Below are 27091 nucleotides of genomic sequence, written 5' to 3'. Positions count from 1 at the left end.
GGGAGCATTCCAGGGAGGGGGCTAAGATATCTGGCTAACCTAGCTGAATATCGGGTATATCTAGCTAGGTTAGCATGATAAATTTAGACCTGCTTCTGGTACATGTGAGGAGGGTTTCTTCAAAACCTTAAAGGTTAGATTGTGGGGTTCCACAAGGATCCCCCTTTGTCCCCTTTGTTATTTAATCTTTTTTTGCAGCCTCTGGGATCATTTATTTGGAAAGCGGGGTTTGAAGGTTACATTTAAGCTGATGATGTCAACTACTGGTTTCAGTTCAGGATGATTTACCAGTTTCTTTGAATAAAATCATGGGTAGGTTAAAGAAAATCCTAGAGTGGCTTGCTTCTCAAAAGCTTTTAGTGAATGTAAGTAAAACAGAATGGTTGTATGAAGGGACTGAGGAAATATTGAAGCTATTAACAGCTTGAGGATTGGGGAGGTTATTATTGAGAGAAGCCAGAAAGTAAGGAATCCAGGTGTCTTAATTAATGAGACTTTGACTATGGAGTCTAATATTTGTTTGATGGTTCAAAAAGCTTGGCTTCGACTTAGAAAATTAAGAAGACTCCAAACTTTCTTAGAGGTTTCGGTTCTCAGATTGGTGGTCCAGGCATTGATCTGTTCGGTTCTAGATTATTGTAATGTGGAACTGATGGGTCTTCCCAAAAAGAGTTTACAACGCTTACAAGTTTTACAGAATATTGCAGCTCATTTAATCTTTGGCCTCTCACATAGGTGAGTGCAACACCTTTATTAAGAAGTATTCATTGGTTACCTATTGAAAAGCAAGTTCATTTTAAACTCATGACTTTGATGTATAAGGTATTGAATGGAGGGGGGTGCAAGTTATCTCCAAGATAAGATTAAGGTTTATGTTCCCACTTGTAATCTTCATTCAAAATCTGCAGCGTTGGTATTAGTCCTTTCAAGACAAGATATATATAAAGTTTCAATTAGGAAACAGATGTTCTCAGTTAGTAGCCTTGAGTTGTGGAACTCGTCCCATTGGAGGTGAAATTGGAGTTGAATTTTCTCAACTTTAGAAAAAAAAGGTCAAGACCTGGCTTTTTCCATCTTAGTCCAGGATTGATTATAAATAATGCACAGTATAGATAGTTGGGCTAAAGTATTTTGTTTAATTTTATTTTAAGTATTATGTATTTTACTTGTTTTATTTGTATTATAATTTGTATACATTGATTGTATTTTATTGGCTTTTGTTGTGAACTGCTCTGGCCAGATCTGGTATCTGTTGAGCAGTATATAAGAAATGAGGAATAAATAAATAAATAAATAAACCTTCTATGGTTCTGAAAGGACAGCAAAAAGCAGGCTTCAGCCATGTCAGAAGTCAGAATAGAAAGGATTCAGCTCCTGTTATTACAGAGGAATCAGGACTCACAGAAAATAAAACAAATCACCACAAAGAGAGTGTACAGAGAACTTTGCAGTTGAACCTTTTGAATCAGCCGGGTCTACAGGGAAGGAAAAAGAAAGTGGTATCAGCACAGATCTCCAGTAATGTAAATCACTCTGAGAAAACCAGAACAAAAGTATTGAAACCAGTGCCAACCTAGATGTGAGCAAGAATTGAGAAATCCCTTCATATCATTTTTATTTCAAAACAAAGCTTTAAAAAAGTTTTAGAAGATGAAGTTGGATGATGTTTCACAGGAAGCAAATCTATGGGAGGTCAAGGAGTTGCACCATTCTGCTGGCACCACAAGGTTCCGTGTGTCAGTAGTTCCCCTGCGACAGGCTAATTTGCATGGATGCTAACGTTAGCTGCAAGAAAGCCTCCTGCTTAGTTTTTTTGTAAAAAGGCTGAGGAAGAATCAATTTGCTGTGAGTTGACTGTGTTTCATGAAAGTTTAGCACTGTGTTTAACAAAAGTTCTAACTGATGATATTAATTGTCAGACTTCTGACATCTTAAGGAGGTTATAAAGGAGTCCATTAAGAAGTGTTTAAGGGTATATTAACACTATGTGAGGAACAATTTTCTATTTTGTGACTTCATCCAGGGCAGTAATCCTCCTTGTGGAAAAAAAAGCCACGTGCAGAAAGAGACCGGTTTTTTGCTGAGGCAGGGGCTTACGGCTGGAGCTCTGCCTTGGAATCAGGGGAAAAGGAGAAAACCCTGTTTGTTTGAGATAAAAACAGTGGGAACAGAGAGAAAAAAAAATCTATCATTGTTAAAGCCTGAACAAGTCAAAGAGTGCAGGAGATTGTGAAAATAATAAAATCCACTGTCAAGGTAAGGAAGAAAAACAGACAAAATTAAAAAAGAATTAAATGAACAGGAACGCAGAATTTACCCGTTCTATTCAGGAGTGATTTGAAGCTGCTCTGTGCCTGGCCGAAAAGGGAGGGACGCCCACGCTGGCTCTCCCTTTTCTACCCACCCCCAAACCCCCCACCCCTCCCTGGCCCCTGCCTAGCCCTGCTTACCTTGCCTTCCAGGCCCCCATTGTGTCCTGCTTCCTTAGCTTTGAGTGGCAGGCTCTTTATCTCTGGGAAAACTGTAAAGTCAAGATTCCAAGCAGAAGGGGAGAATGAAGTGCATGACTGTGAAACAGCACTGAAGCCAGTTATCTCCCAGTATGAAACTTTTCTGCCGGAAGGGACAAAGGGGAAAAAGCTGGACTGAATCAGTAAGAAGTGACTTTACCCCATTTTGCCTTCTATATATGGAGAAGTAATTCCACTGAAGAAAAATCAATGTTTTGAGCCAGTGTTACTGTTTGGTGAACAGTCAAAAGACATTAAGCAGGACAATTAATTGTTTATTTTTTTACCAATCCAGGCAAAAAGCCAAACTTCTAAAGGAGATTCCAAATTCAGATAAAGTCCTCTCTGCATAAGGAAGGAGTGGGATATTTTGAAAGAGTGACTGGAAAAATAATTAAAATATTTTCTGTTCCCACAGGAAGAGAAAGGACCAGTAGTTAAGGGCAATTGCTTATCTTTTTATTTTATTAGTTAGAATTTCAGTACATGGTACGTTCCTGTTGTACACTTGGGGGTAAATTTTAAGACCTGCGCGCGGGCGTACATGTGCGCGCGCTATCCAGCACGCGGAATGGGGTGCATACTAGTGCACCTTGCGCGTGCCGACGCCCACAGGCTTCTCCCGTTCCCTTCCCACCCCTTCCCCTAACCTTTCCCCCCCCAGCCCTACTCTAACCCCCCAAATTTTTATCAAACCTTTTGCGCCTGGCTGGAGGCAGGCGCAGGTTGCGCACGCCAGCAGCCTGCCGGCACGCGATCCTACAACACAGCAGCAAATGATCGCTGTGTCGGAGGCTTCTGGCCCCGCCCCCATCCCGGACCGCCCTGCCTATGCCCTGCCCCCGGACTGCCCCTTTTTGCAAGCCCCGGGACGTAGACACACCCCAGGGCTTTACGTGTGTCGCCGGGCCTTTATAAAATAGGCCTGGCACATGTAACCTTTTGAAAATCCGGCCCATAATAGGGCCACATTGTTAGATTGCTAGAAGATATATGGGGAGAGGCAGATAGTTTCTCTTTTTTATTTTCTTAAAGTCTGGCCAATAGGTTGTTCCTGGATGGCGATCAAAGAGAAGAGGACCAGAGTCACAAAACCATTAGTGCTTCACTCTCAATCAGTGCCATAAACACCTATTTGGAGCATCAGAGACAATGCACCCTGCATCCCTCAGCTAAGTTTGCACTCTCACAACAGCCTAGGTCTAGTCAGACACTATTGACATTCACTGAAAAACAAAAGAAATACATAACAGAATTACAGGAAGAAAATTTTACTTACATAAGAAAAAAATGTTCAAAGATACTGCAAGCTAGAGAGCAGTCCAAAGTATCAAGTTCAGAGATTGCATTGGTGTTAAGTAAAATACAGTACAAAGAACAAGGGTAGACAATATTATGACTTGCCTGAATAACTGTTTTGAATACATCTTGCTTCTTTTGAGAGAGACTTAGAAGAAAATACTAATTACCAAAGGGGCGGATTTTAAAAGGGTTACGCTGTGTCGGAGGCCTCTGGCTCCGCCCCCCTGCCCCGCCCCGGACCGCCCTGATGCTTGACTCTGCACTTCTTGGTATTGAATCCCAGCTACTAAATCTTCAACCACTCTTCAAGCTTTCTTAAATTACTTTTCATTCTCTCTCCTCCTTCAGATGTGTCCACTCTTGCAGGTCTTAGTTATCATTTGCAAATAGACAAACTTTACCTTCTATCCCAAAACAATACTTGTGGTCCCAAAACAATACTTGTGGCACTCCGGTTAACACGGTTCTCTTTTCCGAGAAAGTTCCATTTACCATTTGTCTATCTCCTATCAGTCAACCAGTTTGTAATCCATGCCACTATCTTGGCACTCACTCCCAAGCTTATTTTATTCACAAGCCATTGACCACTTGTGCTGTGTGACAGATGGTATCAGGTGAGGGATTTTCTGCACTAAGCGGCTGCACAGCAGGGAAGTCCAAGCCTCCTAAAAGTGACTGAAAAGGAAGAAGTTTGTAGAGAGTCTCTGCACTGGCAGGAATTCTGCTTCAAAGTGAAGGAAGAGAGAATTTCTTTGAGAAAGTGTTTTGCTCTAAGCAGCGCACAGAGAAACACTGGTGCAAAAACACACTGAAGGAAGATTTTAAAAAATCCTGCAGGGTTTTTTTTTCTTTTCCTGGGGCCTCCTACTTCCACACCCAGCTTTGGCACGACAGACCAAGGGGGCTAACCCTGCCTGTTTTGTCAGGCGTCAAGCAGTGAGTAAGGGCCAGACAGGCCAGCAGTTTTTGTTTTGTTTTGTTTTCCCCTTTCTCCTATCCCTGGAGAGATATGTGCAGGGGTTTATTTTCTGGCGAAAAAAAAAAAAAAAAGAGAGAGGGAAAGAGACTTTGCTGTTCATTGGAACAAACAACATTTTTTTTGTGTATGTGCCTCGGCTGCAAAGAAAGAATTTGTGCAGGGCAGGGCCCTCTGAACCCAAGTTAGCTGGTTTGGCACTAGAGGCAAGAAAAATGGGGAACTGGATTCCAATCCTTCTGAAAGAACAAAGGCGGCTACAAGAGAGCCTCATAAAGAACCAGTTTCCTACCTTACAAACAAAAAGGAGATGGAGACAGGGTTTCCTTGTATAAAGGAGATGGAAACAGGGTTTCCTTGTATAAAGGAGACCTTGAATGGCCTGAAAGCAAAGGAAGCACAACAACCCTGTCAGGCACCTAATTGGAATGCACTCTTCCAAAGCACAAAGGCTGGGAGTTGCAAAAAGGAGAGAAGACTGGCTTGGTCAAGGTTAATCTGATTCATCCCAGAGAATGGCCTGAAAATGGCGCTGCCATAGAGTCTGACAAAGCATCAATGGAGCCACCGATGACCAATGCTGACTAGGAACCTCCGCGAGATCAGCCTAAAGAGGACGCTACAGTGAAGCCTGGAGACGTGTCAGGGGAGCCAGTGATGACCAAGCCTAACCTGTATTATCCCAGAGAGTGACCTAAGGAAGGTGCTGTAGGGAGCCCTGGTAATAGGCCAGAGAACCCAGAAACTACTCTTCTGGAACAGATAGTGGAGCAACCCCCAGAAGGGCAAGGACTGATCCAGTGGACAACAAGAGAAGAATATAAAAGACCTGTGAATAGACTCTTGATAAACGTGGACAGGTATAAGGGAACGTGCGATGGGATCAGGCGGTATTGATTTCCATGGGAGGACAGGAGTCCAATGCACTGTTGCGAACAGGAGATCAGAAGGCTTCTAACATGGCTAACCCACTTACAGGGCCGGTACAAGGGGATTAGGCACCCTAGGCACCTCCTGCCTTGTGCCCACCCCCCTTCATCGCGCCACCCCCCTTCATCGCGCCACCCCACCCGATCGTGCCACCCCCATTAGGGGGCCTCGAGTGGCGGTGCTGTGGCGGCAAAGAGGAAAAGAGATTGCTGAATTTCCACTGCTCTTTGGCACCACCGCTCACAGCCCCACACAGCTCGTGCCCCCTAATGGTCGGCGCTCTAGGCCCATGCCTAGTTCACCTAGTGCTTCCGCCAACCCTGCCCACTTACCGTGGTGTGGCACAGGAAGCCTAGGGGATAAAGCCAGAACATGTGGACAACACTGAGGTGGTGATAGAAGTCTGGAGCCCAGAGGTCCAGCAGATGGAGGAGAAACCAGACCAGTTTTGGGAAAATTGGGTTGCTACCCTTCAGCAAGAAAAAGAGATCTAGAAAGTCAGGATTGGTGAGAAATTGGAGTTTTTGGAGATCCAGCCTGGAGGGACAAGCTGAAATTAGAGACTTGGATTCTGGAGAATTGGACTCTGAGGCTAACCAGAGTGGGCTGCCCAGTGAACCAAGAGGGCTTGAGGTGGTACAAAGGACCTCAGCCTCATCTAAAAACCTAAAAGGTTAGGGGAAGGGTACCCTAGATAAAAGAATCCCCAGAGGGTAAAGGGCAAGGCATTCCCTGGTTTAGAACTCCAGGGGGAATGAAGAAAAGAGGATCTATATACAGACAACAACCAAAAAGGACTGAATTACATAGTCTGGGAAAACAAATAAGCATGGGTGTAGCTTGCTTATTGCAGCGGTTACTACCCCTAACTAATTAAGCTAAATATTTCACAGAGATGCAGCTCCAACACTGCTCTCTGCATTAATGGTGGGGGTGGAAGGGAAACAGAACCAAAAGGTTACTAAGAGCAAAGAGTAACAGATAAGTATGAGAAAAAGAAAACGTCCAAAGCTTGCTGGGCAGACTGGATGGGCTGTTTGGTCTTCTTCTGCCGTCATTTCTATGTTTCAATACCCCAAGACAGTTGAGGGTCAGATTGGGAAAGAGGTTGTCCCAGGTTGAGACAGGATCCAAGGGCAAGCCTGGTGGGGACCTACTGTGGGACATAGCTGTGGTAGGGGTAGACACTCAGTTGGGTAAGATCAAGCTGAGGGGAAGGGTATGTAGCAGAGTGCACTGTAGAAACTCTCAGAACACCTTAAAAGACCATTCCAAATTGCCCGGGTCCCGTCCACCTTAGCATAGGACATTCTGGGTGCAGGGTGTTTCCTCTGAGTAGGAATAAAGCATAGGCTCAGAGGAGAGCAGAGGAGGCCCTGGGAAGACGAGCAGAATGCAACTCCATATAAATTCTGCTTGGTATATGTGTTTTAGTAAGAAGTATTGCTGAGGTAAGCTGCTTCTATGTATCATTTGTATATAATAAAAGTGTGCAAGAGAAAACTGGACTTGACTGTAATCTGTCCTCCTGGCAGCCATAGACCGCTCCTGCTGAGTGACACAGGCCCACAAATTAGATGGCAAATACATGCATAAGTTCCCTTTTGAAAAGTATCCCACACACACACAATTATGCCTGCTAAATTATGTTTAGAAATATTTTGGGAAATTTTAAACAGATATAATGTCCTCATCCTCATTTACTTTGTGAGGTCATTTCTGAGTCAGGGACTAACCTAGCAGGAGACCCCCATCTCCTGCTAGGACTCCACATAAGCACATAAGGACTCCATCTGTCCTTATGTGCTTAGTGCCTGGTATCTCCACCTGGGGAAGGTGTTAGTAGGTGGGATTTCCCTTCCTTCACCTCAGGAAACCCCCCCAAAACAAAAGGGATTATAATCAAGGCTGGCAGTATTTACAACTCTGTACAAGTTCGATTACTTGACTATGTACATTTCTACAAAATATCAAACAGCACATTAACTAGATGCGGTGAAAAAGGGGCGGTGGGGCGATAGTGAGCAGGCAGTCACATTGCGGCAATGCATTTTTGCCCACCGTGGTTGTGGTCATGCTGCACACTATCGGCCCCATAGTGCCAATGAAATAGCTGTAGCTATTTCCGGCGCTAATGCGGGTGATAATGTGTGATACATTATCACCCACAGCGCTACAGGCCCCTAAATTTGCTTAGCCCCGCCAAAACCCCACCCAAACTCTTCCCCTTTCCTTAATTTGCGTTTTCAACTCATGATAATGGCCCATCGCGATTTCAAAAATGACCCCCTTAGCTACTTGGGAGTATCAGTCCCCTCAAGATACTGCCATATAGAAAAGAGAGAAAATCTTGTGTTCCCTTTGATGCAATGCAGTTACCCTTCCCTTACCCCTTACACCTTACCCCTGTGCTCTAGGTCTCAACCATGCAAAAACAATGCAACTGGTCTAGTGGGTACTGCCAGTCGTGGTGGTGGTGGGGGATGGGGGGGGGGGAATCCATTGCATTCAGATTGCTGTTGCTCTCTCCTCAGCTCTGCTGTTGGATCCATGCCCTCTTGGAGGACCCGACTCCACCACCCTATCAGCTGCTGGGATCAATGCCATCCTGGGACCCAACACAGCCTCCAGATTGGCTGCTGGAGTCCATGTCTTTCTGGGGGACCCACGTCTGAATCAGCCACTAGAGTGCACACCCACTCGAAGAACCCAAATCTACTTCTACTCAGCCAATATGTAGACACCTTTTTCCTAGGAGAGAGGATTTCTGTTGCTAGGGTTTATAGCTTATCTAGACTTATGGGTTACCTATTGCTTTGTAATTCTAATTTAGTTAAATCCATGACTTACTAGTTAGCTTTCATCCAGCATTGAGAAATTCCTCTCAACCAAAAGACCAAGAACAGGCAAGACATAAGAAGAGAGAAAAAGAGAACACAAACTCTTCCAATCTGCCTGGCCTTTTTTAGTCCACCATGAGAAGGGGGGGTTACAGATAGCCAAGGTTTGACCCTTCAGGGTGAGGATCTATTTGTTTGATAAGACTGTCTTTCAATACATTTCCAACGCAAATCTCTCTTTTAGTCAAAGCTCTCCAATTTTGAACTTTGCCATCATTTGTTTGTGAAGTGATATTTGACTCTAGTTCAGTAGGGTCGGCAGGTTGTCATATGCAAATCCCCTAACCCGAAACTGTGACTCCTAGCTGTACCACAGAGCTGCCAAGGGGAAACAATTTTAAGGGGGAGATTTTCAGCACACACACCCTGCCTCCCCCCTACCCACTTTTGTAAATACAAAGTAATAATCATGGATACAGCTGCAATGGGTTCTCCAGCTGGGCTGGTTGGGTGGAACTGGAGAGCTACACAAAATCAGCTTTTCAGGGCAGAGCCGTAAAGCAGGTTCTCTTTAGTCTGCAGTTGGCTTTCTCCGAGCCATTCAGTGGTTCTGTGCATAAAACACCAGACCCCGCTTCAAAATCAAGAAACACACTTTTTTCCCCCTGACACAGACAAACCCTTTGAATATCAGCCTCTCTCCTTTTTGTACACAAAAAAATAAAAAATAAAATCTCCATCATAGTGAGAATTTTATCAGCGTTTCTTCAATGCCAGCAGTTATTATTGACATTTCAATAGTAGTTTTCAGTCATCTGATGGTGGAGTATTCTATAAAAAGTTATAAATGTTACAAGCATTCACAGGCAGAGTTTTTCCACAGAAAGTTCATTTATTGATGTGTATACAATTATTTTAATTGCAAAAAAATTGATAAAAAATATTTTTCTCTGTATGAGATTAGGAAGGTGGATGGCAGTTGATGATTACAATTCATGGACCTTGGTAACCCTGAGGGCATTTGTTTGGAGCCATAAATGAAACTACCATCTCTTTCCACTAATATGTTCTTTATACTTTTTGAGGGGGGGGGGGGTGTTAGTGGAGTAAGTCCGTTTTATTTTTGGCAGAAGGTGCTTTTAATGTAACATGTGTCTCTACTTTTTATGGACTGCGCTGTGCATCCCATGTCTTTTCATAAATGCTTCTGGCTCCATGTGTTGTGGCCAACACAGAATCAGAAGGAAGGGTGTGTTTTCTCTCCTATCTCCCTTAGCACTGGCTTTCATCTGAGCATAGTCAGCACAGTGACAGGAGAACAACCCCACAACCTTCTCTACCGTCAATAAACCTCTTAGACTTCTCTTGCCAGCATAGTGCATGGACAACATTGCTGTTCCTGGAAGAACTTGTTAGGGATGTTTACCAAAAGCTCTTGTAGAAAATGACTCCTCCTGAGGTTAGCAGAGCACCACAGGCTTATAAAGCACAGACAGGACTTCTAGATTAGCTCTTGAATCCTGGGCTAGCTATTAATTCATGTAACTCACAAAGTTTGGAGAAAACACATGGAAAGATGTCCATATTCATGTGCCAAACGAAGCTCCCAAGTTAATATTTATTGTATTAAATGGTAATTTAGTTCTGATTATTAACAGTCAGGAGACACTCTATTTAATCCTTATTATCGCTATTTTTAAAGGAATAAACGTCACAAAGTGAGCTGCCAATACCAAGTAGTTGTTTCAGACTGTTACTTCTATGAGGATGCAAAGCTAATTTTGCTAATTATTTACACTTGTTTATGTTTATTCCTAATTAAAGCAATCAGCAGTTCAAAAACATTAATTCTGTTAAAACATTGTGTAACCTCTCAGTGTGCTTCTTGCCTGCATTCTCTCAGGGATTTAAGATTTTACTTGCATTAATGCTAATGTCTGCACATCAGAGGAAGCAGCTGGCAAGAAACCCCACTGGGCTGTATCTCTGTCCTAATCACTCCATAAAGCAGCCTTCCTTCTGAGCAGAACAAATGTACTCACTTGATCCTGCGAGAATAGGAGGGGATGCATAATACACAGACAAACAATTATTCCCTTACTGATGAGGCTATCAGACAGGATGGAAATCCTGTGTAACTCTCCTAGGGTTGCCTTCAATACACAAGATGCTATGGGGTCAATTTTCAAAGGGGTTAGGTGCCTAAATGTCACCTTTTGAACACTGTCTAGGGCTGAGGGCCTAAATTTAGAAATACCTAAAAAGTAAGCAAGGCCAGAGTAAGCTAGGCATCTCACACTGATTTTCACTGCAAGGCACCTAACTTATATAATAAGCATTTTCCCATAGATGCATAATAGGAGACAACCTTTAGTAAATCGGCCCCTTAGGTTCCTAAATGTAGGTGAATTTTCAGGGCTGTGCCCCCCTATGGACAAAAGGAGCAGCTTCCCCGGGCCCTGCACAGCAGGAGCCCATTGCATGAGCACCCAGAGCTCTGCTCTGATGACTCTGTTGTCTAGTCTCCTTTATCTCAGGCAGCAGAGGAAAGCCCTCTACTTCCTGTATCTGCCCCTGCCCCTCCCCATCCAGGCAACTGCTGGGAACAGTAGGGGTGGGGTGAGCCTGGATCAGACTCTGCAGAGCAAGGGATAGCCACTCTGCTCCCTAATCCAGCCCCTCTTCTCTTCTTGTTCCTCTCCAACCCTACCAGATTGGATTTACAATTTAGGCACACATAGGCAATGGATGGAGACCCTACTACCTCCCCCAGAAATCATGGTGGATGTGGAGGAGGGGGAGGGGAAGGGGAAGGGGAGTTTCCCCCCCCCCCCCCCCTCTTTCCAGAAATCATCATAGGGTGAGAGGCGAGGGCAAGAGCCCTCCTTCCCTCACAGATATCAAAGTGTGGAGGGCCCCTGTCCAGCTCCCCTGCTCCCCTTAGTGTTCCATGGCACATCTTCCCTCATCACCAGGCCTTTCATTTTCTTCCTGTCTGATTGCACTGCAGCCAGAACTTTAACTAAATTGAGCACCAGTGCAAACAAGCATGCTCACAGGCCCTGCTGCACTCCTTCCCCTGCTACAGCACATGCTTCCTGTTTGCATAAACTGAGCCCTGTGCTCAGTGCAGTCAAAGCTATCATTGTAGGGCAACTGGGCCAGGAAAACCATGAAAGGTCAGCAGCTCTTCACGGCGTCAGCAATGTTCAGACAGCGGCACCACCTATCAAAATCTGGTGCCAGAGGAAGTTGTCTCCTTTGCCTATGCCTAATTCAAGGCCTACCTTGCACCCTCCTCTCCTATCTGTATTGTGTTTAAGGGTCCAGTGGCATATTTGCAGTGTTGTCTTTTCATATAGGGCCGTCGCTGTTTGAATTCCCGGAGTTAGTGTTGTTAGGGAATGGCAGGTATGCTGTATGGATTGTGAGTGCCTTTTTTGTAGGATTTTGTGTCTGGTAATAGATGGAGTTTGTGTTACTGCAATTGAGGTGACAACCGAATTTGAATTTTTCCTGTGGTAGCAGTCAGTCATTTCAGAGATTATCTTCAACCAACGCAGTGCGGATTTCTTTTAATTTATACATTTAGTGTTTGTTGATTTATTTTTTGTGTAGTCTGTAACCAAAAAAATCACAGAAGATACATTCTTCAAGGAGTTGCTGATGCTGACAGAACTACATAGGGCACATAGTCTTTCCTCCATTGTATCCCCATTGCACCCTAGCCACCAGCTTTTCCTTCCAGTAAGTCCGACGGTTGGACTCTGGGCAATGTTCTCTCTTACCTGTGAGGCACACGGGGTGGCCAGCATCTAAGGATCCAGCTGGGAGAGGGGGTTGAGCTGATTTTGAAGTTGCAGCTGCAGCACAAGCACCAACATCTGAAGTACCAGTCCCTGTTCCTGGCAGAAACCTTCTAACTTCTCCTACAGGATATGGGGGATGGTTTCACCTTGAGTGGCTGTTACTGAACTTTAGATCCTACATAGCATCCTTAAAGGGTTTCAGGACTTGTGCCACCTGTGTCATGTGTAACCGATTCTGATGCTGCAGCAGGCTATCCACACCAATCTTGGCATCCACAGAGAGCTCATGAAGGGATGTCTGTTGCTTCACCAACATTTGTATCATCAGATAAGTGGAATGCTAACTGGTGCCTACATCCTGCATAAGCTGGTACACCGATGCCCCCACTTCTTCATACTTCTCATCGAGTTGCTGCCTGCTCGTCATGTTTCAGTTAAAATGCTACTTTGCTGCACCTCTCTCAGTTCCCATAGGACAAAGATACTGCTGCATCCAGCTCCAGGGAGTACCAGGTGCATTAAGTGTGCAAAGCTTCAGATGCCCTCGTAGCCCCTCATGGCTCACTGCCCTGGTTATGTTTCTGCCATAACAACAACAAAAAAAGACCAATTGGTTCATCCAGTCTGACCAGCAAGTTTCTTATGGTAGCAACTGCTGCTCCATGCAGGTTACTCCCATGTTTCAGTTGAGGGTAGTAACTGCCACTCCATGCCAGTTACCCCCCGAGCCTTATGTTAAGGATAGTAATATTTACATTCAAAAACAAGCAACTGTCAAACCCATAACAAAATGACTGCTAGCAACATTTTTACAGGATAATTCAAACAATGCTACTGTAATGTGCTTTGCTTTTGGGCTTGGCCATAGAAGCAGTCCTGTGCTTTTTCCCTAAAATGTTGACCATAAAAGTCGGGGCTCAGCATTGGCTGACTCTGATTCCAATTCCCCTTTTCTCCCCCAACCATCAAAGCAGAGAGCGATATTGCCTTCTGTTAAGGGTAGTAGCAATTGCCACTCCATGCAGGAATAGCCACTGCTTGTCACCAGCATTAGTAGCTTGGGATCTATTTAATGTTTGGGTACTTGCCAGATACTTGTGACTTGGATTGGCCACTGTTGGATACAGGATACTAGGCTTGATGGACCCTTGGTCTTACCCAGTATGGCAAGTCTTATGTTCTTTTGTACCCCCAAGCCTATATTTTATTTATTTATTTATTTAGGGCTTTTTTTATACCGACACTCATGATACCAATCATATCGTACCGGTTTACAATAAACAGTGGTGCAATAACATTAACATCAACGTGAACAATAGGCGAAGAGTGAAAAAGTGAATAAAAGTTACAATAAAACAGGGGCACTTGAACTGGGAGAAGGAAAAGCCAGAGTCATGGCTAACATAGAAATAAATAATATCTAGTCTCAGAAATAAATAATATCAAGTCATATACTTAGGACTATAATAATCACTTGTACTCAGGATTGAATATTATCAAATATATAAACAATATCCTGTACTCAGGGCTGTAAAATATCAAATGTTCCTGACTAAATAGTATTAGTTAATATAACGTCAGAAGCCATGTCAGTGATGGTGAACGTCGACTGGCGGACCAAGGCCAGTTATTGCGGTTGGGATGGTCATAGATCAGGGAAGGCTTGTCGAAATAGCCAAGTCTTGAGTTTCTTTCTGAATGTGTGTGTGCAAGGTTCTTGTCTAAGGTCTGGGGGCATGGTATTCCAGATGGTTGGCGCTGCTGTCGAGAAGGTTCGATCTTTGGTGGATGAGAGGTGTGTGAATTTGGCTGGTGGGGTGTGTAGCGAACCTTTGTATGCTTCTCTGATGGGTCTTGAAGAGAGGTATAGCATGAGTGGGTAGTGTAAATCGATGGGTGTTCTGTTGTAAATAGCTTTATGGATGATGGTGAGGCACTTGTTTAGAATTCTGAAGTTTACTGGGAGCCAATGAAGGTTTTTCAGGATAGGTGTGATGTGGTCTCTTCTGTTGGAGTTTGTTAAAATTCTGGCAGCCGAATTTTGTAGCATCTGAAGCGGTTTGGTGGAGGAAGCGGGAAAGTCTAGCAAAATGGAATTGCAGTAATCTAATTTGGAGAACATAATGGCCTGGAGTACCGATCTGAAGTCTTGAAAATATAGTAGCGGTTTGAGTCTTTTTAGTACCTGAAGTCTGAAGAAGCAGTCTTTGGTTGTGTTGGTGATGAACTTTTTTAGATTTAGCTGGTTATCAATTATAACTCCGAGGTCTCTTGCTTGGTTGACCAGGGTGTTGGTGTGACTTGAATGTAGGGTATCTTTGTGGTTGAGAGATATAAGGAGCATTTCTGTCTTGGACGTGTTGAGCACAAGGTTTAAGGTAGTAAGGAGGTCATTGATAACTTGGAGGCAGTTGTCCCAGAATTTCAGTGTTTTTGTGAGGGATTCGGTTATAGGGATCAGGATTTGGACATCGTCGGCGTAAAGATAGTGTTTGAGTTTAAGATTCGTAAGCAGCTGGCAAAGGGGGAGAAGGTATAAGTTGAATAGTGTAGGAGACAGAGAGGAGCCCTGTGGAACACCTCTTGTGGTGTTGATGAGCGGAGATTCCTTATTGTTGATCTTTACTTTGTAGCCTCTGTTCGTGAGAAAGGAGTCGAACCATTTGAAGGCCGTACCTGTTATCCCGATGTCCGAAAGTCGTTTAAGGAGAGTGGAATGATTCACCGTGTCGAAAGCTGCCAAGATGAGGAGGACTATTAGCAGGAAGGAGTGCCCGGAGTCCATTCCCATGATGAGATGATCTGTGAGGGAGATGAGGAGGGATTCGGTGCTTAGAGCTTTGCGAAATCCATATTGCGATGAATGGAGAATGTTGTGATCTTCCAGGTATTCTGATAATTGGGTGTTGACTATTTTTTCTATGATCTTTGCTAGAAAAGGTAGGTTGGAAATAGGTCGGAAGTTGTTGGGTTCTTTAGGATCTAGATTTGCTTTCTTAAGGAGGCGTTTGAGGGTGGCAATTTTTAGGACATCCGGGAAGATTCCTTGAGATAGTGAGCAATTTATGATGTCGGCTAGGTACCTGGAGATGCAGTCTGGCACCGATAGAAGAAGCTTGGTTGGGATTTGGTCCAGTGGGTGGTATGAAGGTTTCATTTTCTTTATAAGGGATTCAATTTCCAGGGAGGAGGTGGGTTCAAATGAATCCAGTGAGGGTCCGGAATTTGAGGGGGGGGGGCTGGAGATGCGAGTGGAGGTAGAATTGACAGGCAGGCGTGTTAGTAAGTTAGAAATTTTGTTGTGGAAAAAAATTGCCAATTCGTTTGCCTTTACTTGTGCCTGTTCGTCTGGGATACATGGGATAGCGGTTTTAGTGAGCTGTGATACATAGGAGAATAGAGCCTTAGGATCAAAGACGAGGTCATGTATTCTGTGACCATAGAACTCTTTTTTAGCTCGGTGAGTGGCATTTCTGTAAATGTTTAAGGTTGATTTGTAAGCATTTAGTGTGCTTGAGCACGGGGTCTTGCGCCATTTGTTTTCTCTTTGTCTGAGGTTTCGCTTAATTTCTCTGAGTTCGTCAGTGAACCATGGTTGTTTCCTGTTAAGCGTCTGTTTGATTCTTCTGGTTGCCTGAAGGCATACTTTGTTCGCTATTGATTCTGTGATACTAATCCATGAGCGGAGTGCCGAGTTGGGGTCGGAGACTTCTAGTTTGTGGAGTTCCTTTGTTAGATGCTCGCTGAGGACTTCTGAGGAGCAGGATCTCCTGTAGTGAACTGTAGATTGAGTGGGTTGTGTTTTGGGATTTTCCTTGCTTGTAAGGGTGATGGTAATCAGAGAGTGGTCGGACCAGGGAACTGGAGTGCATTCCGGGGGGGTAGAAGGTGAAAAACTGGAGTTGATGAAGATCAGATCAAGAATATGCCCTGCTTTGTGGGTGGGTTTGTTGATGATTTGTGTGAAGCCCATAGCCTTGAGAGAGGTGAGGAATGCTTCACAGTTAGTAGAGAGCGGGATCGAATCGACATGGAGGTTGAAGTCCCCTAATATCAAAGCGGGGGCATCTAGGTTGATATGTTTGGCTATGATTTCAACTATGGGGGAGGCATCTGAGTCTAGGAGACCAGGTGGGGCGTATATAAGGAGGATTTGCAGATGGTCAGATTTAAACAGGCCTAGTTTATATATGTATATGTATATATATATGTATATGTATATATACATATGTATATATGTATATATAGTATATGTAAGCTATATATGTAGCAGAAAAGTTACCTCAATTCATTTCTGTTCTCAAGCCAGTAGAAATCCTCTGTGTTTGTCCTACACCCTGTGAATTCCATTACCATTCTTTTCTTCACCACCTCTTCCATGAGGGCATTCCATGAATTCATCACCCTTTCTGTGAAGAAATATTTCCTGATATTTTTCCTATCATGACCTCTGGTTTTACAGCTTCCTTTCCAACAGAAGAGATTTGTTCTTGGTGAATCATTAATTCCTTTCAGGTATTTGAAGGTCTGTATCATATCTTTCCTGTCTGTCCTCTCTTCCAGGCTATACATATTAAGATATTTCAGTCTCATCTCATAAGGCTTTCTGTGCAGACCCCACACACCTTGGGAAAGAGAGCAATTAATGATATCGGCAATTGGCTTTGAAATGGTATTCCTTATAGCAATGAGGAGGTTGTTTGGAATTGTGTCTAAGGGATGAGAGGATGGTTTCATTTTCTTGAGAATATTTTCGATCTCAAGAGCTGATGTGGTTTCAAAAGTTTCTAGAGTCGTATTTAGTTTTGGTGGAGTATTAGGTGGAGATGGAGAAGAACTAGATGAAGAGAAAGAAACAGTCAATTTATCAATATTCTAACTAATATGGATAAAAAACAACCTCACCTCCTTATTCTTTTAGATCTCTCTGCGGCTTTTGACACTGTCAACCATTCATCTTTATTACAAGGTCTGATAGACATAGGCATTAAGGGAACAGTACTCAGCTGGTTCAAGTCCTTCCTGGTTAATAGACAATTCAAGGTAAAGATAAACAACAAAGAATCACACCCGGTCCCAGCAAATCAAGGAGTCCCTCAAGGTTCCTCCCTCTCTCCAACCCTTTTCAACATTTACCTTCTCCCTCTCTGTCGTCTTCTTAATAATCTAAACCTAACACACTACATTTACGCGGATGACATCCAAATACTCATCCCAATCTCAGAATCCCTACACAAAACCTTGATTCACTGGAATAATTGCTTGCAACTTATCAATCATCTTCTATCCAGTCTCAGCCTTATTCTCAACAACAACAAAACCGAGATCTTAATTATCAATCATGACGTTAATAACAATCTAATATACCCAGCTGTCCCACTCATTTCTACCACTCCTATAATTAATCACTCACCATATGTACGTGATCTAGGCGTCATGATAGATAATCAGCTTAACTTCAAAAAATTTATAAGCACCACCACTAAAGACTGCTTCTATAAACTTCTTGTCCTGAGAAAATTGAAACCACTTCTCCACTTCAATGATTTTCGGATGGTTCTACAAGCCATTATTCTAACAAAATCGATTATTGCAACTCGCTCCTTTTTGGTCTCCCTACCTCATCCATCAAACCCCTCCAGATGATTCAAAACTCTGCAGCTAGAATCCTTACCAATACAAATAAAAGAGACCATATAACCCCCATACTAAAACTCCTCCACTGGCTGCCTATTAAGCAAAGGATTCTCTATAAAGTATACACAGCAATTCATAAATCTATTTACAACATATCCCCACTCCACTTAAGTACCCAACTTCGTTTTCACTCTTCATCTAGACCTATCAGAGGAGCTTATAAAGGCACACTCTTTGTTCCTTCAACAATATCCTTACATCAGAAACGTACCATCTCTTTAGCAGGACCCGTCCAATGGAACATGCTCCCGCCAGACATCCGTCTTGAGATCTGCTTCGCTTCCTTCAAAAAGAAAATTAAAACCTGGCTCTTTAGCCAAGCTTTTCCAGAACTTTGATTATTTTTTACCTCCAGCTATCAAGTTTTTCTCACCATCGCAATCCCTTCTGCAGATCACATTTATCTTAGACAATTACGCCTTATTTTATGATTTGGTTTCTCAAAGAGACTATACAATTTTCTCAATGTTATTTTTCGAACCTGTTTTCCATGTTTTCCAAGTTCTATAACCTTGTTATATGTACCGCCTCTTGGCGTAATTTTTATGTTTCAATGTAAACCGATGTGATCTGTATTTTAATACAGGAACACCGGTATATAAAAATCTAAAATAAATAAAATAAATAAATAAATTTCGCTGCCTTTCTCTGGACCACTTCCATTCTATCCTTATCCTTTTTTGTGATGAGGTCTCCAGAACTAAATGTAGTCTCTAGGTGAGGCAACACCAATGGTCTGTACAGGGGCATTATTGCCTCCTTTTTCCTGCTAGTTATGCCTCTCTCTCTATGCAGCCCAGTTTCTCTCTGGCCTTAGCCACCACTATATCATGTTGCTTTGCTACCTCCAAATCATCAGACACCATCACCCCAGGTCTCTCTCCCAGTCAGTCCATGTCAGTCTTTCGCCCTCCAACACATATTGCCTTGCCTAAATGCATGACCCTGCACTTCTTGGCACTGAATTCCAATTACCAAACTTTCGACCACTTCTTGATCTTTTTTAGGTCGTTTCTCATTCGCTGTGTTGCAGATCTTAGTATCATCCGCAAAAAGGCAAATTTTACCTTCTAATCACTTTGTAATATTGCTCACAAAGATATTGAACAGTACCAGTCCCAGAGCCGATACTTTAGGAACTTCACTGACCACTCTTCTTTCTTCAGAATAGGTTCCATTTACCACTACTCCCTGACATCTGTCAGTTAGCGAATTTGTATTTCATTCCTCCACTGACATTCCAGTGGGAGCATTGAGAGGAGAGGATCACCTTGCTGGTGGCTGAAAGGAATCAGTAAGTTTTTGCTTAGGACATTGTCTTTTTTAAAAGTATTGGGGCAAAGTTAGCTATTTGGAAATATTATTTAGTGTGTTTGTGCTTTTAATAGTCAGTAAGGCAGTGAATAAACAAGTTAGACTGTATTTTTAAATAGTCAGTAAATAAGGCAGCTAGTAAGCAGTAGGTAGTGTGTTTATTTTTAAAAGTCTGTAAGGCAGCTAGTAAGCAGAACTGAGTGTTTGTATTTAAAAAAAAAAACCCACAAAAAAACCCCCCCCAAAAAGTAGCCAGAAGCTAGAAATAAGCTTGGAGCAGTGTATACCTAAGTAAAAAGGTTGAAAAGTTCAGCTCAGTTACTCACCTTGGAAAGGTGTTGAGGTAGTGTGATTTGGTTTGAATAGGTACCAACATTTGTTAATCAAGAGAGCAGTGAGTCACTCTGGCTGACTAACTGAAGTTGGACTGTTTGGATTATCCCTATCAATTAAAAAGCAGAATGAAAATACAAACAAAAAACAAACTTTGAAATGTTTGTATGTTAATGCCAGCGTCTAAGAAGTAAGATGGGAGAATTAGAATGTATAGCAGTGAATGATGACATAGACTTAATTGGCATCTCAGAGACATGGTGGAAGGAGGATAACCAATGGGACAGTGCTATACCGGGGTACAAATTATATCGCAATGACAGAGAGGAGCACCCGGGAGGTGGTGTGGTGCTTTATGTCCGGGATGGCATAGAGTCCAACAGGATAAACATCCTGCATGAGACTAAATGCAAAATTGAATCTTTAGAAATCCATTGTGTGTCGGGGAAGACTATAGTGATAGGAGTATACTACTGTCCACCTGGTCAAGATGGTGAGACGGACAGTGAAATGCTAAGAGAAATTAGGGAAGCTAACCAAATTGGTAGTGCAGTAATAATGGGAGACTTCAATTACCCCAATATTGACTGGATAAATGTATCATCGGGACACACTAGAGAGATAACGTTCCTGGATGGAATAAATGATAGCTTTATGGAGCAATTGATTCAGGAACCGACGAGAGAGGGAACAATTTTAGATCTAATTCTCAGTGGAGCACAGGACTTCGTGAGAGAGGTAACGGTGGTGGGGCCGCTTGGCAATAGTGATCATAATATGATCAAATTTGAATTAATGACTGGAAGAGGAACATTATGCAAATCCAAGGCTCTCGTGCTAAACTTTCAAAAGGGAAACTTTGATAAAATGAGAAAAATAGTTTGAAAAAAACTGAAAGGAGCAGTTACAAAAGTAAAAAATGTGCAAGAGGCATGGTCATTGTTAAAAAATACCATTCTAGAAGCACAGACCAGATGTATTCCACACATTAAGAAAGGTGGAAAGAAGGCAAAACGATTACCAGCATGGTTAAAAGGGGATGTGAAAGAAGCTATTTTAGCCAAAAGATCTTCATTAAAAAATTGGAAGAAGGATCCAACAGAAGAAAATATGATAATGCATAAACGTTGGCAAGTTAAATGTATGACATTGATAAGACAGGCTAAGAGAGAATTTGAAAAGCAGTTGGCCGTAGAGGCAAAAACTCACAATAAAAGCTTTTTAGAATATATCCGAAGCAGAAAGCCTGTGAGGGATTCAGTTTGACTGTTAGATGATCGAGGGGTTAAAGGGGCACTTAGAGAAGATAAGGCCAATAGGCCATTGCAGAAAGATTAAATGAATTCTTTGCTTCGGTGTTTACTGAAGAGGATGTTGGGATGTTGGGGAGGTACCCGTACTGGAGAAGGTTTTCATGGGCAATGATTCAGATGGACTGAATCAAATCATGGTGATTTTGGGGAGGTACCCGTACTGGAGAAGGTTTTCATGGGTAATGATTCAGATGGACTGAATCAAATCACTGTGAACCTAGAAGATGTGGTAGACCTGATTGTCAAACTGAAGAGTAGTAAATCACCTGGACAGGATGGTATACACCCCAGAGTTCTGAAGGAACTAAAAAATGAAATTTCAGACCTATTAGTAAAAATGTGTAACCTATCATTAAAATCATCCATTGTACCTGAAGACTGGAGGATAGCTAATGTAACCACAATATTTAAAAAGGGCCCCAGGGGCGATCCAGGAAACTAAAGACCGGTTAGCCTGACTTCAGTGCCAGGAAAAATAGTGGAAAGTGTTCTAAACATCAAAATCACAGAACATATAGAAAGAAATGGTTTAATGGAACAAAGTCAGCATGGCTTTACCCAAGGCAAGTCTTGCCTCACAAATCTGCTTCACTTTTTTGAAGGAGTTAATAAACATGTGGATAAAGGTGAACCAGTAGATGTAGTATACTTGGATTTTCAGAAGGCGTTTGACAAAGTTCCTCATGAGAGGCTTCTAGGAAAAGTAGAAAGTCATGGGATTGGTGGCGATGTCCTTTGGTGGATTGCAAACTGGCTAAAAGACAGGAAACAGAGAGTAGGATGAAATGGACAATTTTCTCAGTGGAAGGGAGTGGGCAGTGAAGTGCTTCAGGGATCTGTATTGGGACCCTTAAATTTCAATATATTTATAAATGATCTAGAAAGAACTACGACGAGTGAGATATTTATTTATGCATTTCTTATATACCGTGATTCAGAACACAAGGATCTATCTTTACAGTTTACATATTCAATCAATAAAAATAAGAATCGGAAATAGAAAATACAATAAAACATCAATAAAATAAGATAAAATAGTAATTAAAAGAATAAAAGCTAGATAAATATTAAAATGAATAGAAAATCCTTAAATAAAACTAGATTTCTCATGTGGTTTGCAGCCTTATATAATATCCTGGTTATGAGTTCCATATGCTTGTTGAAAGCACCACGTCTTTAATTCCTTCTTGAATCATTTCAGATCATCCTGCATTCTCAAGCTTAATGGTAAACTGTTCCAAAGTTTCAGTCCCGCGACCGAAATTGCCCTTTCTCTCACCTCGCTTAAATGTGCTGTTTTAATATTAGGTATCATTAACAATCCTTTATTAGAAGACCTGAGTTCTCATTGAGGCATATGCATTTTGATGGTAGTGTTCAGCCAATTGGTTTTATCTTCATGTATGATCTTATGGATCATACATAATGTTTTATGTTTGATTCTGTATTCAAGCAGCAATCAATGTAAAGATTTTAATATTGGGGTAATATGTTTTCTTTTCTTTGTATTTGTCAGAAATCTTGCGGCTGTATTCTGAATCACCTGAAGCGGTCTAAAGGTTGATTTAGGAAGTCCCAACATTACCGAATTACAATAATCAATCCCTGTAAATAGTAATGTTTGTAAAACATATCTGGTTATTTAGAGAGAGCAAAGTTTTTAAACGTTTCAGCAACCTCAATTTACTAAAACGCTCCTTAACCTTTTTGGATATATGCGCTTTAAAATTTAGTTCATAATCAATAGTCAGGCCTAAATTCCTGGTTGTGTCGGTTAATTCAAAACAAATTTGATCATCCAATTTTATTAGCTTTTTTCCTAGATTAAAATTTTTCCTATCTAAAATCATAAAGGCGGATTTATCCAAGTTTAAAACCAATTTCATTTGAACAAGAAGTTGACTTATGAAGAATATGTCTGAGTAAGATAACCAAGAATACCCAGACTCCTCTGCTTTACTGGCCTGTCAGAGGTGAATGAACTTTGAGAGACTTTCTGACTATCACAGATTCAAAGGATGCAGAAGAGTTGGGAAACTGGTAAATCCTGCAAAGCTTATAATTACAGGCCAGGAAGGCATCAATGACTTGCAGAGAATCTCTGAGACAGATTTGCTGGCAACAAAAGGAGAGAGGCCTATTTTAATGGCCACATTTACTTCACAATGCAGGGATACTCGTTCTGCAGGAAACCAGGATGCAAGCCTTTATCTTGCAGATATTGGTTTCAATGACCTGAAACCAATTTGAATGAATCCTGGTGCCAAGCTCTATTCAAGACCCAGACTGGGAGGTGTTTACAATAAACAAAGAAGAACAACAGAAGACAAGAAGAGAATACTTGCATCAAAGCCAGTATGATACAGGAACTTGTTTACATTGGGAGGAGGAACAGGGTTAGAAGAATTCTTAGTTGAGGGAGGTCCTCACAAGCATTTCCTATACAGGATAGAATGTCATGACAAACAGTATCATGTGTTTGTGGGCGGTTACACTTTTCTGGAAGCTTCGAGAATGTTGGATTTTAATTATATAAGTCAGAGCAGGGCAGAAATTCATTGAGATGCTACTTATTACAGATAGAGGGCAGATTGCATCTCACAAGAACACTTGTCTTTGCATGTCTTTTGAAAAAAGCCAAAATAAACTAAATTTTAAAACCTCTTGCTGAATTGCAGTGTTCTTGTGCCCTAAGCTATGAGTCCCAAAATTAGACATTTTGGCACCCCAGATGGGACTCTAATAGCTGTTGTTATTATAATTATTAATTATTAATAAGCTGTAGTGTTATGGTTGGTGGACAACCTATCACTAGGTTCTTGAAGGGTAAAATTTGGCTTGCCGTTCAAAGATTGAGTTACCCAGGTAGACTGGAGGTTTATCCCGGAGAATTATGAATTCAGAGCAGATGTGGAATGAAGTTGGATCTATTTTGTGAGTATGTAACAAGAAAAAAAAAAAAAAAAGGAAAAATCTGTAAGTAGCAATGTTTTTATTTTATTTGTTGTACAGTGTATATAGCTTGTGTGTTATATCAGGTTTAGAATACTTTTTGCACAATGTTCTTTAATATATGTTAGGGAGACAGGACATGAGTTGATGATTTGATTAAAATCTAACTTAAGTTCTGGTATTTTCAGATTGAACAGTTGAAAAACAGAGGGGTAGCCAGCACTAGTCAGTCTGGGGTCTTTTGTTCTTAGACCGCATGGCTTGCGCTCAAGCAGTTTCACTTTCACTTTCACTTTACATCGGGGGAGCGGCTGTTGTAAGTGTGTAGATTCAGAAGGAGAAAGAGGGAATAAGATACAATTGGTAAGTTGAAAGTTTTATAATTAGTATGATAAGGTGTTTTTCGTTTAGTGGATTTTTACCAAAGTTTAGTTGTTAAACAAAAACCAATGCGGTGCTTTTAAAACTAGAAACTGCATGGCTGGATATTATAGTTTATAGCTGTCTGTGATTAGAGGTACATAAATGTCTCCAGTTTATTTTAGTCTATGAGATTTATTGTTATCAGTTCATATTTAAGTTTGCTTTGGAGTTAATGCGTGATTGCTGTTAGGGTATCATTAACCAGAGAAATGAAGTTTTTTCAGTTTTTTGGTGTTTTGCTTCTCCCCCCTCCCCCTCAAGGTACAGAGCTGACTGATGTAGCCATGGCTGGCCACAAGGACTCTTATGTTCACTGTAAACGTAGAAAAAGAATAACCAGCCCAGTAAGCTTTTTAGTTTTTGGTTTTATTTCCTACCATTAATGCAGAGATGCTCATATTTGCATCTAAGTTTTTAGAATTGTGTGATTACCGAGAGTTTATTGTGCATTGTGTTTCATTTCATTTGGTAAGAACGAAAGCATGAACTTGTGTTTATTTAAAGTCATTTATAATTAGATTTGATTTATCATTGGAGAGGGATGTATGGTTTTGTTCTTTGGTCAGGGGTATAGGCAGAGAGATAGAAAGGAAAACAATCTATAGATATACTACAAGAGAGCAACTTTATTTTAATGAAATGATTTGTTTAAGGGTTTTATCACTTAACAAACCTATTCATTGAGGGTAACAGTTGTTTGGCGGGAGAGGAGGTGACCCCCCCTTAGGAATGTGGTTGAGAAGAAAGGAAAAAAAAAAACACCTGGGAGTGAGTCACTTTTAAAATGGATTTTACAGTTCTGCTGAGAGGTTTGAGGTTTAAGTATGTTATAGGACAAAGTGCAAAGGTGACAGAAGAGGGACTAATGAATTGATCTGTTTAATGTGAAAACAGAAATTTGTGTTGAAAGTATGGGGAAAGTGAATATTAGGGATGAGAGATGACGTAATGTTAAAGAGGGAAAAGATCTATGAATATGCAGAAGGCTGTGTGCTGAGAAATTTAGACTGTTTTGGGTAAAAGGAGAGAAAAGATATAAGTAAGTTGCATTAAAATTGTGTGAAGATATGATTTAATTAAATTAAACACAGGTCAGAAATAAACGGACGGCACTAATATGCATGACCTTTCTGCGGCAATATGTGTTAAGTACGTTAGTTCTTAGTTTTGATTATATCTCACTAGCTGCTAACTTTTAGACGTAAGGGAATGAATTAGGTGGTTTATTTTGATGGGAGTTCAGGTATTACATGTTTGTATTGTGGACTGGTTAGATGATATGTAAAGGAGAAAGATTGTGAGACGGTGAACAGCAGAAAAATAAGCAGCAATGTCTATTATTCAGTTATGTGCCAGTAAGAAAAACTTTTGGTTAATGCATATTAGTCTGTGCCATCCTTTTATTTTGCAGACTTCTGGACTCCTAGCTGATATGTCTGTGCTTTTGGAAATGATTCGTATTTCTATTTAGGGTATTTGCAGGATTTGGTAGTAAGAACTTTGTGGAACATATGCATATTGGATGGAAATAAATGACTTCTAATTAAGTGCAAAGTTGTTTGTTTTAAGTTTTTCTTTTAGAAGGCGAGTTAGGAGTTTACAAGCATAGGAAAACAAAAAGAGATTTTAGATTTGTAAAAGGAAGTAGCTCTTATCACAGGGGACAGCGCCTCCTAGGGGTGGACCATCAGAGAAAGGAAAGTAGCTGTATGACTGCTTTTTGCTGAATTAAGGTATAACAGTAGTTTGACTTTTAAAGAATCTGTAATGTCATTTTTTAACTTTCATTTTAATCATTATATTAACTGTTATATATTAGATTTCTTTCCAGGGTACTAAAGCACAAAGCGCATCTGTCTCTATGCTATGGGAGATGAAGATCAGTTTTTTCCAGTTTGATTCCTTTTCAATTTTTTGAATAGATCTATTTTAATTTTCATTCTGAGTTTTTGTTTTCTTTTGTGGATCGATCCAATTCTTTTATATTTTTTAAATTACGTTTTTCTTTTTTGAGCTCAAACGTTTGACATGTTGTCTGTTCTATGTTACATGTGTACAAGGAGGAATGAATGAATGAATGTATTATGTGGTCAGTGCTGTGACATATATGTTTTAATGTACAGTTTGCGTATTTATGTTTGTGGTTTGGACCATTGCATGATGTTTTGAAATAATGTGGGGATTATTTGGCGAATTAAATATAGGGAGTACGTGACATAAAAGTATTTTCTTACTACTTAATCGGATTTGTTGCACTTTTATTTAGGTTTGAATTCATACACATGCATCTAATCTAAGGAGCTAAGAGATTCTGCCTTGACATCATCACTGACTCCTACTAAAAGAACTATATACGCCCTGAATGCAGAAATTATGGTCACAGACTTTCTTACATATTATATGGACTGCAAGGCTTACAATTTATACCTGATATTTGCTTTTTTCTATGTTTTGTGGGAATGACTTTATGCAGAATTTAGGTTTTTTCATTCTCTGTCAGCACTTAGGTGTTCAAGTTAATAATATTATTTGAAGTGATGCTGTTTTTATTAGTTTGTATGTTCCAAGTTAAGTAATATTTTCCAGTCTTAGATTTTATAATACTTATATGCAGACTCAGTTAAATGCATATGTACTAGGTTTTCCTATCTTTATCTATGGAAGCTGCTTTGATCACATAGAGGGTGATGTG

The sequence above is a fragment of the Rhinatrema bivittatum genome, chromosome 4 (genome assembly GCF_901001135.1).
Source record: "Rhinatrema bivittatum chromosome 4, aRhiBiv1.1, whole genome shotgun sequence".
NCBI lineage: Eukaryota > Metazoa > Chordata > Amphibia > Gymnophiona > Rhinatrematidae > Rhinatrema > Rhinatrema bivittatum.
The sequence above is the reverse complement of the archived record's forward strand: the minus strand, read 5'-3'. Positions refer to the sequence as shown.